At 40.9% G+C, this 11224-nt stretch overlaps 1 long non-coding RNA gene across 1 annotated transcript; it reads left to right on the top strand.

Annotated features, from left to right (window-relative positions):
• The first annotated feature begins 9254 nt into the window (after positions 1-9254).
• LOC121250632 lies at positions 9255-10088 on the top strand. Its single transcript, XR_005937822.1, has 2 exons — positions 9255-9423; positions 9506-10088. It is a non-coding gene; the product is annotated as an uncharacterized LOC121250632 (long non-coding RNA).
• The last annotated feature ends 1136 nt before the right edge of the window (positions 10089-11224 follow it).

An 11224-nucleotide genomic window follows, 5' to 3' on the forward strand; every position in this document is an offset into this window, starting at 1 on the left:
GAAGTGCAACCTCATCCGAGCGGAGAGCGCACACCAAGCAGGCGAGATAGCAAGAGGTATATTCAGCGGAGTGTCGCCCCGCCAAGTACAGAAGGAACAACCCGGCCCAATCATTTCCTTTGGAGAGGATGACAAGGAGGGGTTCTCTACTCACACGATGATGCCCTAGTGGTGACTAAGCTGGTCGCCAACTTCATCACTTGGAGAATCCTTATCGACAATTGCAGCTCCACAGATATTTTGTTCTGGGAAGCCTTTATGCGAATAAGAATAGACACCTTCTGACTCCAACCAACCCCCATGCCACTAAAGGGTTTCTCCGGAGACATGGTCCAACTAGTCGAAACCATCACACTGTTCGTCTTGGCGAGCAATGCCCCTTGACGGCTTCTGTCATGATCGATTTCCTAGCTTAGCCTAAGGCATCCCAACCCCTCCCCCAGTGGAGAGCGACTTTAATCCTTCGACTACCCTACACTACACCATCTCCAACAGCGGGACTCCTAATGAACGGTGCTTCGGACTCCTCGACCAGCTCCCTCTCCACCAAATGGAACACTAGTGATTAACGACGTGTGTCTCTAACAAAACGACCCAGGTTTGTAAATTTTGGATAGATTAATCTTACTTGTTTATTTTACCCAGCGATGCATCGGATGCCTGTACTCGCCCCAAAGTGAAAAGTGAACCACCTTTTTAGTTGTCTAGCATACTCCCTCATTGGGAGAATTAAAGGGGCGAACTAGACCTAAAAGCGTCTCGACTCCTTCCCCAGTGAACAGTGGGTTCAGCCTTTCGACTGATTGGCATAACACCATCTCCAACAACGACGGGACACCAAGCATATAACGCCCATGAATCCTCCCAAACTCCTCCACCAAAGAAGAAGCCAGAGCAAGACGACCCCTCAACTACGCGGTGACTCACCCCCTTTCCCGGGGGAGTACAGAGAGGGAAGAGTCGTTCTCTTCACCACCCAAGACGTGTGTCAATACCAGAAAGGTAGTACCTAGCTGGCGAGGTAAGCGTTGGTGGGGTAACCTAAGAGAATCCTTGGCATCAACTCCTTCCCTCTCAAAGCCCTGCATTCCAATGTTGTCAAGTCTGAAGGAAGTACTTACACTTTCAATTCCTTCGAATCACTTCGAGGATTCTGGGGCACGTGGTCTCTCGCTCTTTCCAAACCCTCCCTCCAAGTAGCTGGGATTCTAGGCGTCACCACGTCTCCACGAACTTATCAGAGTACGAGACCAACGAGAAAATCAGGGAAGTTGAGTACCGTGCCTTCAAGGACTTGCCTCTTCCTTTGCCACAATTACCGACGTGAAGACCAGAGGAGTCTAGCACCACGTCCTCACGGACTTGCCCCACCCCTTACCCCAGTTTGCAATGCCGGTGAAGAAGGCCGCGAGATAAGACTCGCGTCCCCCCTAGATGTGACTTATCCCTTGCGTTGGAGCCGCCAAGTTGACAGAGAAAAAATTAAAGGGAAAGAGAACAAAAAAAAAAAAAAATGATTGAGAAAAAAAGAAATACATTTTTATTGATAAGTTACAAGTATACAAGCAGATAATATGTCTAAACTTTACAAACAGACATGAACAAGGACTAAGGTGCTGGGACGTCGGGGTCCTACTCGGGAACGTTGAGGTCTAGCACAGGCACGTTAAGATCGGGGTTAGGGGCTTCAAAGTCAGGAGGGAAGGCATTTGGAATTAGGTCCCTGCCTAAGGTGCAGCCATGCTTGAACACGTCAGGGTTTGGAGGGAGTTCATGGTGGTTAAGGGCTATTAAGTGTGCCTTTAGGGCTCCTGAGTTTGCCTGAGGGTTCTCTATAATGTAGTCTCGCATCTTTTTAAGACCTTCAATGTATCCATACAACCAAGCTTGGTTACAAATGAACATGGCCTACCTCAGCTGCCTTTCTAAGCCGAGATGTCCTAAACTTGAGACAGGTCGCTCCACAAATCTTTGATGACCACCGATTAGGCTGCCAGCCTATTCTCAGCTTTCTTTAAATCATCGGATGCCTGGTCGGCCCTTCCCTTCTCTTGGTTGGTGGCGGCTTGGGTGAGCGCCAATGAGTTCTCCCATCCTTTCAAGGCTACAGAAAGGGATTGACGATATTTATCCAACTGACGCAGTGACCCCTCAAGAACTGCCACCTTCGCTATTAGTACATCGACTAACCCCTCGACCGAGCTCCTCGCCCAACTCAGTGAGGACATCATTATGAGCCAACTCGGTCTGCTCTTTTGTTGTGGCGAGCTCAGTTATTAACATCTTCCGCCGACGATGAAGCTACTTGACCTGCCCTTGACTCTTTTTCTGAGCAAGCTGGGCTTTCACCAACTCCTCCTCCTGCTGCTCCTTCTCCTTCCTTGCCCCCCAGATGCATCGTAGGTCTTGTTACGCTAATGAGCGGAGGGCCTGGTTCTCCCCTTCAACAACCTGCTGGTTGTCCACAATGAAGGCAACCATTCAAGATGCACCCTATCGCCAAGAAAAGCAAAAATGAAAAATCGTCAACGCAGAACTCCTAGATAATGAAACAACAAACGAAGAAAATGCCAACGCAAGAGACCTCAGAGAAAAAGCCCATTAAGGACTTGGTCACCCGGTCGAGGGATTCTGCTCGGGCTCCCCCTTCTGATCGAGCGCAGAAAAGGATGGCCTCCACGAGGCACTCTTCGAGAGTTGGTCGAGCAGCCCCCCTCAAGTCTTCGAAAATGCCCACAGCCCCTCTACTGGGCAGATGAATGACTGAGAGGAAAGGTGGCCCACGACAGTAGAAGAGAGTTTTTTTGCCAAGGTCTTGGGGCTCCCGTCCCTCGCCAAAACCTTGCAATCTATCTCCCTCACTCCTCGCCTCCACCGCTGCCTCAATCTCGATAGTTGGTAACTCGACGACAGCCATGAGAGGAAGAATGGTGGTCATCCTCTCAGTAGCAACATCGAGCACCAAGGTAGCCTCTGGCTCTGCCTTTTCCCCACCAAGAGTTCCCTTGCCAGGCTCCTCAGCTGAGGCCACCAGGGTGTCGACGACAACAAGAATAGTAGTAGGGCCTTTTGGTGACGGTTGGGAGTGAAGTGGCTCAGGGGAAGCCATCCATTCAACGTTTACTCTGGAACCTCCTGCGCAATCCTCGACAATGCCCTTGAAGACTTGACCCTCGGCAGCGAATTGTGTTGTGGATGGAGAGGACTAGATCATCGCTAGACTCACCTCTAGAGGTGGATCCACCAGTGTTGATCAACGAAGGGACAGTTCCAGAAGGGCTCCATAAAAACACGTCGAGAGCATATTTGCCTTGCGGGACAACCTGCACGGGCCCGTAGAAGCAACTGGTACCCTGAGGACTGCGACCGTGATGAGCTTAGAGGTTAAAGTGATCGTGACAAGTTCAGGGGTCAAAATGCCCATGGGAGAAGGAACGAATGGTGTCCCTGGGATGGCGGAAATCCTGCCCCTCGAGCTACTTGGAGGATTGGGTCGATGGACAGGTGTCGTCGGTTGCAAAGGCTGCACTGCACGAACTGGGAGGGGGGGATGATGTCGTATGTTGATCAGCATTGAGGACAGCCCCAAAGGGAATTGAGGCCGGGACACAGGGCTGCTGTCGGCCCTAGCAACTTCCTGCGAACCTTCTTTCCCTTCCCCACGGCGAGAAGGCTCACCAAACGCCTTCGAGTCGGGGTGGCTATGGCCTACATGGGAATGATACAGTTGTCGAAAACAGTGTGCCAAGGGGAGGCAGAAAGGTCCTTATGTTTTCCTCCCTAAGGAGAGCCTCTGAAAGGCCGTCAACCAAATGTTTTTGTGCCCATTCTCTGACTAGAGTGATACGTTGTAGCTCCTCAGGCGAGGCCATAAGTCGCATAGCTTTGTCATCAAGGACCATCCCCCATAAGGCCCGAACGAGGAACTCGCGACGATTCACCTACCTGATCGAAAATTTCCACCCACAGCCAAACACGAAGAAAACTTTGGAAGTCCAGTCCTTGACCTTGCGATAGCAAGGCTCTAGAGAAACAAGGGCGTGTGTCACCCTAAAACTGCAAATGTTTCCCTCACACTTTATGAGGTTATGAGTCATGAGAAACTTACGCCCAGTAAGGTCGGCATGCTTCAGCTCTAACCCCGATAGAGCTTGCCACCAGAGGATGCAACAGCACATTAATATCCTCCAAGCATTTGGGTGAAGTTAAGAGGGGGCCAAGGTGAGGCGATCTAATAGATTGGTGAGGGAAGGGTAGCCTCATCTTGCAAGAAAACATGGTAGGGAAGAGAGCGACCTTCGAAGTGCAACCCTCATCGACAACAGCCCCCTCATGGGGCCCAGGAACCTCAAAAACCACCTTCTCCGGGACGTGAAAGGTGGAAACCAGCGACGATAAGAACTTAGGAGTGACATTTGAACGCCAGTTATGCCAGATGTAGAATTGCTCTGCTGTGCAAACCTCGGGTTGGTCCAGTTCCTCAAGAATTTCGGGTTGAACGGTCTTCTTGGGAGCCATGAAAATTGAAGTAGAGAAAGACAATGGAAAGGAAGAGGAGTCGAGCAAAGGGAACGAGAAAAGCTATTGTAGAAGGAGACGATGATGCAAAAAAGGTGGGTAAAAGGGGGCAAAGCCGTATTTATATAAAAGGGAAGTGACGGTTCCCCTTCCGTACCCATGTGGCAGAACGGGGAATACGAAATGGTTCGAATCTCACGAAACGTGTAGCACAATGGGACGTGAGAAACGAAGTGGCGTCTCGAGACTAGTCTGAAGAGTCTAATTGTTAGAATGGGAAGGGCAAAAACGTAAAAGAAGGGAGGGAAAATTTAAATAAATGGCAGTGGCAGTTAGAATCCCAAAATCATGGGACGCACGTGCCCAACGGGGATGGCAAGACATGGGTGCATCCCACCGCATGTACTGTGCGTTACGACATGGTAAGAAGGACCCGCCCGACACCATCAATGCCAAAGAGCGAAAATGGTGCAATCAAGTGCGGGATCCAACCGTCATGAAACAGACCAATAAAGTCTGAAGGAGAAATGTTGCCCGATGTCATTCAGATAATGAAGGGAGCCACATGGGATAATCTTGAGCAGGAACCTTGTAAGTAGAAGAGACAGGAGAATAATAACTGCTCGCTTCTAAGGAAGAGAATCTATATGACAGAGACAACGAGAAGGTATGAAGAATGAAGACCGAGGCCAAAAAGAATTCCCATCGGACTAGTCCGATGAGAGTTGGCGGGGTAACTGTAAGGGAGTTTTTTTTCTCTATCGGCCCATAGGGCAAGCCCACTGGGGGCAACTAGGAAGTAAGTCCGAGAGCCCGGCCAGGGCTGACGATCCTCATCCAAGGGAGTTAGTGGGCCTTTTCAAGATACTGGCCTGTGAGGAAGGCCCACCCCTAAAGCGATCCACTTACAAAAAAAAAAAAAAAGGGACAGAAAGGGACAAATAAGGCTCGCCACCCTGACACTGCCCCATAGACACTCTACCCTCTGAAACCTGCATAGGAAGGAGGCAGGAAACGTGGAAAATCCTCAATCTCCTGACAAACAGTCATAGAGAGGTTTAACGAGGAACGCCTGTACGATAAAATAAGTTAGGAAGCCATGACCCATTAATGGCACCATTACACAGACTCCACGCCGTATCAATGACATCGCCCTAGAAGCCACACCACATTAAAGGCTACTAACAAACGAACTGTGGAAAGAACATGGGATCCTCAAAGTTAGGGACGGGGTGTCCCATTAAAAAAACCTAGTATAAAAGCCAATCTGTAGGTACGAAGAACTCTTTATGATTCCTCTAAGCTTACACACAAACTGCTAAGGAGATATACTGACTTTAGCATCGGAGACTCCCCGGACACCACCAAGGCCCCCAATGTTTGTGTTTGCTTAAAGTGTGCAGGTGATAGTCCAAAGATCCGAGTTTCTGGAACCTAGCCCAAAGACGCGCGAAACATGATGTTAACACCTCACTTACAGTATTTTGAATTATTATACTTAAATCATTTGCTTATTAAAAAAACCTATTCACGTGTATATATCCTCACGTCGAAGTGTTCATAACAAGATAATAGCATGATGGGTTTTGAAATAGCAAAACTAGTTCATGGGTTCCATACTCTTCCTAGATGACTTACAAAATGAGTTTGGGACTTCGATGCATAAATCCTTTATAAAAGTCATATTTGCCATCGTAAGGCATGTTATATGTATATTATTATATTTTTGTCAATCAGAAAATTATATTTTTGAACCCATAACTAATATGTGTTTTATGATGTAAACCATAAATTACGAAGATTGATGCATCCTGTTAGGGGGGTAAAATCCCCTCGTCCATATGGCATCCCAGGTCCAGCCAAAAAAGACATAATTAGGGAGTGAAGAGTAGACAATGAGGGGATAATAAAAAGTAAGTGTAAGATAGAAAAGATGAATGTGATGAGAAAGAGAGAAAAAAGAGAAAGAAAAAGAAACTAAATCAAACACATAAGGGAGGAGTGACATAAAGCTGATCTCTTCACCTACCACTGACAGAGTCACAATAAAAAGGATCTGAGATCTGAGGGAAGGGGGAGGATTAAGAGAACACAAAGCACTATCTTCAACCTCACGACGAGAACTCTAAAGATAGGATCTTCTCTAGAAAAAAAGTCTCCGACCTCTATTGTTCAGAAATAAATGAGAAACCATAAGAGACTGTAAAATATTTATATTATAGTGGATTTGCCTTGCAAATAATTCATGAACGTAGGTCTTGTACCAAACTACGTAAATTTGTGTGTCTCCATCTCTATTTATTTCTTGCATTTATTTTTTATTCACTACTATGAATGTACGTACAGGCACAATACCACTTCTATGTACCGTCATCATGGGCTGCAGACCACCTTGGTGGGTCGAAAATGACTCTTTCTCCCATTCCGATCTGTTATACAAAACACGTCGTTAACACATCTCATCCTCCAACTACTAACTCTACTTATTTATTTATTTATTTTTATCAATTTTAATATTCAGAATTAGACGAGTATGGCACATACTATGCGTTGTTTTTCCCTTTTTTTTTTTTCCTTAATTTTTAATGTGAATGATTAAAAGGAAATAAAAAAAGCAAAGAAAAAAGAAACAAGAAACAAGAACGATAGAGATCATACAGAATGAATAGCACTAAAGAAAAAGTTGAAAAACACCGAAACTATATAGTGATGACTGATGGGCATACCTTATTCGGGACCAAGCTCCCTACCCGCAACTTAAGCCTACTACTATGCATAGTGAGACGATAAATTTTTGAATAATAATAAGATGACTGGTAAACAGTAATAAAATATTTTAAGTTAAGATTTTTATTGGGTTTTGAGAGATGGGAGAAAAAAATTGAATAAAAATTTTATAAAGTTAAAATATTATTATAATATAATTTTTATTTTGAGATTTAAAAAAATTGATTTTTTTTATTTATTTATATGGAGGTCCAAGAAAGTTGTAATAATTAGATGAAAAAGTATGAGAGAGAAATTGAAAAGTCTTTGTGTTTGAATAATGCTTAGATGTTGAGATGAAATGAGACTAATTAGCTATCCAAACGGGACCTTAGGGATTGTTTGGAAGAGGTTTTATCTCATCTCATTCTCAAACACAAACACTTTTAAATTTTAAATATTCAACTTTTTCATCTAATCATTAAATTTTTCCTAACTTTCATTCAAAATACAAAAATTAATTGAACTTTTTCAAATCTCAGAACAAATATAATATTAAAAAATTATATTGTAACAATATTTTAATTCTAATATTTTTATTCAATTTTTTCTCTCATTTTTCAAAATTTAATAAAATATTATTATTAAAATTATTTCACTATTATTCACAAAATATTTCATGACTATTTTTATTTTTTTTTTATCTCATCTCGTTCTCCAATCCTTCCCTAAAACAATTCTAAACAATCCTCGAAGAATTCAGTCTCTTTTTCGTCAAAATTAAAATATAATCAATCTTCTTTATTCAATTCTCTCCTAATGCAAACTCGTTCAGGCCCAGAAAAGAGTGAATATATTCCCGACTTTACCATACTCTATGAGTTTGTCATCATGACGGAAGGCTAAGCTAAAAAGAGGCTGCTCAAATCTTCTCAAGCCCAAACTTGGCTTGGTCCAAATTCAAAACGAGCATGTTTATTTATTTATTTTTTTGGGAGAAATTATATTGGTAGTTGTGCAAGTACGTGAATTTTTTTATAAAAAATTTTAAAAAAAAAATTAATTTTTTAATAATAAATATATATTTTTTAAAATACATGATACTTACACAACTTATAACTATATCATTACTCATATTTTATTGAATTATTCTATTTATAAATTTATAAAAATAATTTATTATGGTATATCAAATTATAGAATTCCTTTTACTATATAGAAGACTTTATATAATTACGTCAACTTATAAATTTATTTAATCTATCATACAAGATTACGTTAATTTATAAATTTTATTTTTGTACGGTCATTTAACCAACGTAACACTTTTTTGCTCGTTATTGTGCGACTACATCAATAATCATAAAAAAATCTATATATATATATATATATACACATTAACTAATGTAATAGAATTCAGCTAGATATATTTGGTGTGGCTGCAAAAGTACTTTTCTAAATAGAGCTTTTTTATTTTGTTTTTGTTGGACCTGAAAAACTTAATTCCTTAAGGAAAAGGTACTTTGGAAGAGCTAATATTTTGAAAAGAAAAATCATTATACACTTTTCGTAGTTAAAAATATATACTATTAATTAATTCCGTAATTCTCATATTTTCATAATTTCACTCATCATGAGAAAAAAATATAATTATTTAAAAAATCAATAATAAATCATAATTATCGTTTTCAGCTGCAACCATTGTATTCTTTACGGAAAAAATTTTAAAAATAAATCTCACACTCTACATATTATTTAAAAATATATAATTTTATTTTTTCACCATTATATTTTATATTGAATTGAAATATGAAATATAAAGATAAAATAATAAAATTATATATTTTTAAGTGATGTGTAAAGGTGTAAAATTTCTATATAGCACAACTCTTTTTTATTAAATTTACTACTCGTCATTTTACACATTATATATTATACTTATTTTTTTATTTTTTTATTTTTATTCTATTCTTTTCAAACCAATTGAGCTACTATACTCATTATTCATATACTGTATTTGATAAAAAAAATTATGTAAGATGCGGCGAGTTAGAATTTTTCTTTTTACGCGATTCCACGGCTTCTGGAGTCTTCTATAGACGTGCTTGGTGCCTTTTTAAAGATACCCCGGCCTCTTGTCAGAACTCAACAGTCTTCGTTCACGACTCTCTTCCCCATCTATTCTCTTCTCCGAATAAGGTGTAGTTACTTTTCCTCTCTTTTCATGTTTTTGATGTAATATTACGCAAATTCTTGATGTTCTTTTGTGTTTCCGATTCAGGACCTTCGTAATTTTCTCTAATCTTCTTTGCCCGTTCAAGAATCTATCTGTATAATGACTCATATCCTTCCGTTGATCAGCCTTTTTGTTTTTCCTACCATCTCGACGGTTTGTTGTTTCTTCCCGCCGTTTGGTTGCCTTGAAGATTTCAGAAAACGAAAAAAGAAATAAAAATCATATTTTCGGATCTTTCCTTTCTGTTTTCAGTAAAAAAAAAAAAGGAGAGTTGAAGATTCCAGAAGTTTTTTTTTTTTTTTTTCTTTGATTGTTCGACGGTTTTTTCCTCAGCAACCAAACGGGTTATATATGGTTTTCGATAGCTAGTATTTGAAAAGAGAGTTTTGTTTCGTGATCTTTGTTTGTTTGGCTTTAACTGAAGCGAACGCGGTAACCAGAGAGACCGGGACCGTGAGCGGGCTCAGTCTCGGGCCGGCAACAAGTCCAAGCAGCAGCCCAAAAGCGACGGCCTCACCCCCGAGCAACGCCGAGAAAGGGATGCGAAGGCGCTACAAGAAAAGATGGCGAGGAAAGCGGCGCAGGCCGCCGGGGGGAACAATGCTGGCGGTGGCGGCGGCATCAAAGGTAAAAAATGACAGAGTGAATGGTGGGGGATATAGGTAGGTAGATATGATAATGCTTGTACTGGATCAGTTGTGGGGTCATTTGGTGATGTTGTTTGAGACGAACAAACAAACTAATTAGGTTTTTTCTTGAAGGACATTGTTAAATTTGGCTTCTCGACCATCGATGTTATCTCTGATTTGGAATGGAACTCCTTTGTAGCTTTGTTCAACTGTTTTTTTTCCCAAATATGTTTTGTATTTTATTCCGAGTTCATCCTTTTTGGCTTTGAAAAAAACATAATTTTGCAAGCATAGTTAGTAAGACTCTAACTAACCAAGTCTTGGTTAAATAATTTCATGGTATCAATGTCTCCTTCTAGTGATATCAGAATCCATGGAAGCTTGTCACAAGTAGGTGCATCTTCAATGAAACTCACGAGTTCTGCCCGTAAGACAAAAGGTCATATGGCTTCTAGCCGAGGAAAGGAAGGATTTTGGACTTCCTGGACTTGTTTTTTTCCCATATTTTATCAAGAAAAAAAAAAAAATCTCATTAGCTACTGTTTATTATTCCATATCCCACATCTTAAGTGGCAAATCGGATTTACTAATAATGATTGGTTCTTACCCCAACACCTTCCTCTCGATCCGGCTTGAAGAAAGCACGATGATAGATCTTAAGGAGAGAGAGGTTGAAGAGAGCTTGAGGAGAGAGAGAGGTCTAAGAGAGAGAGCTTGAGGAGAGAGGCTGAGGATCAAGAGCCTGAGAAAGAGGTCGAAGAGAGAGAGCTTGAGGAGAGAGAGGTTACGGGTGATGGGTTTGACATAAAAAAAAAAATAACTGTCAAGTGGAATGCGAGAATAAACAGTAATTAATATATAGTCTAAGTCCTACCAAGAAAGCAAGAACAGAGAAGATAAATTTCGCAGATAAATTTCTTGCCCATGGAAGCGTGATTAGATTGTATTTGGATATTAAATTGAATTGAGTTAAGTTAAGTTGATAAAATATTATTAAAATATTATTTTTTAATATTATTATTATTTTAAATTTTAAAAAAATTAAATTATTTATTATATTTTATATTAAAATTTAAAAAAATTATAATAATAAATTAAGATGCGATGAAATAAATTTAATATCTAAATTTACCTT

This window comes from Juglans microcarpa x Juglans regia, chromosome 2D, assembly GCF_004785595.1.
Source record: "Juglans microcarpa x Juglans regia isolate MS1-56 chromosome 2D, Jm3101_v1.0, whole genome shotgun sequence".
Taxonomy (NCBI): Eukaryota; Viridiplantae; Streptophyta; class Magnoliopsida; order Fagales; family Juglandaceae; genus Juglans; species Juglans microcarpa x Juglans regia.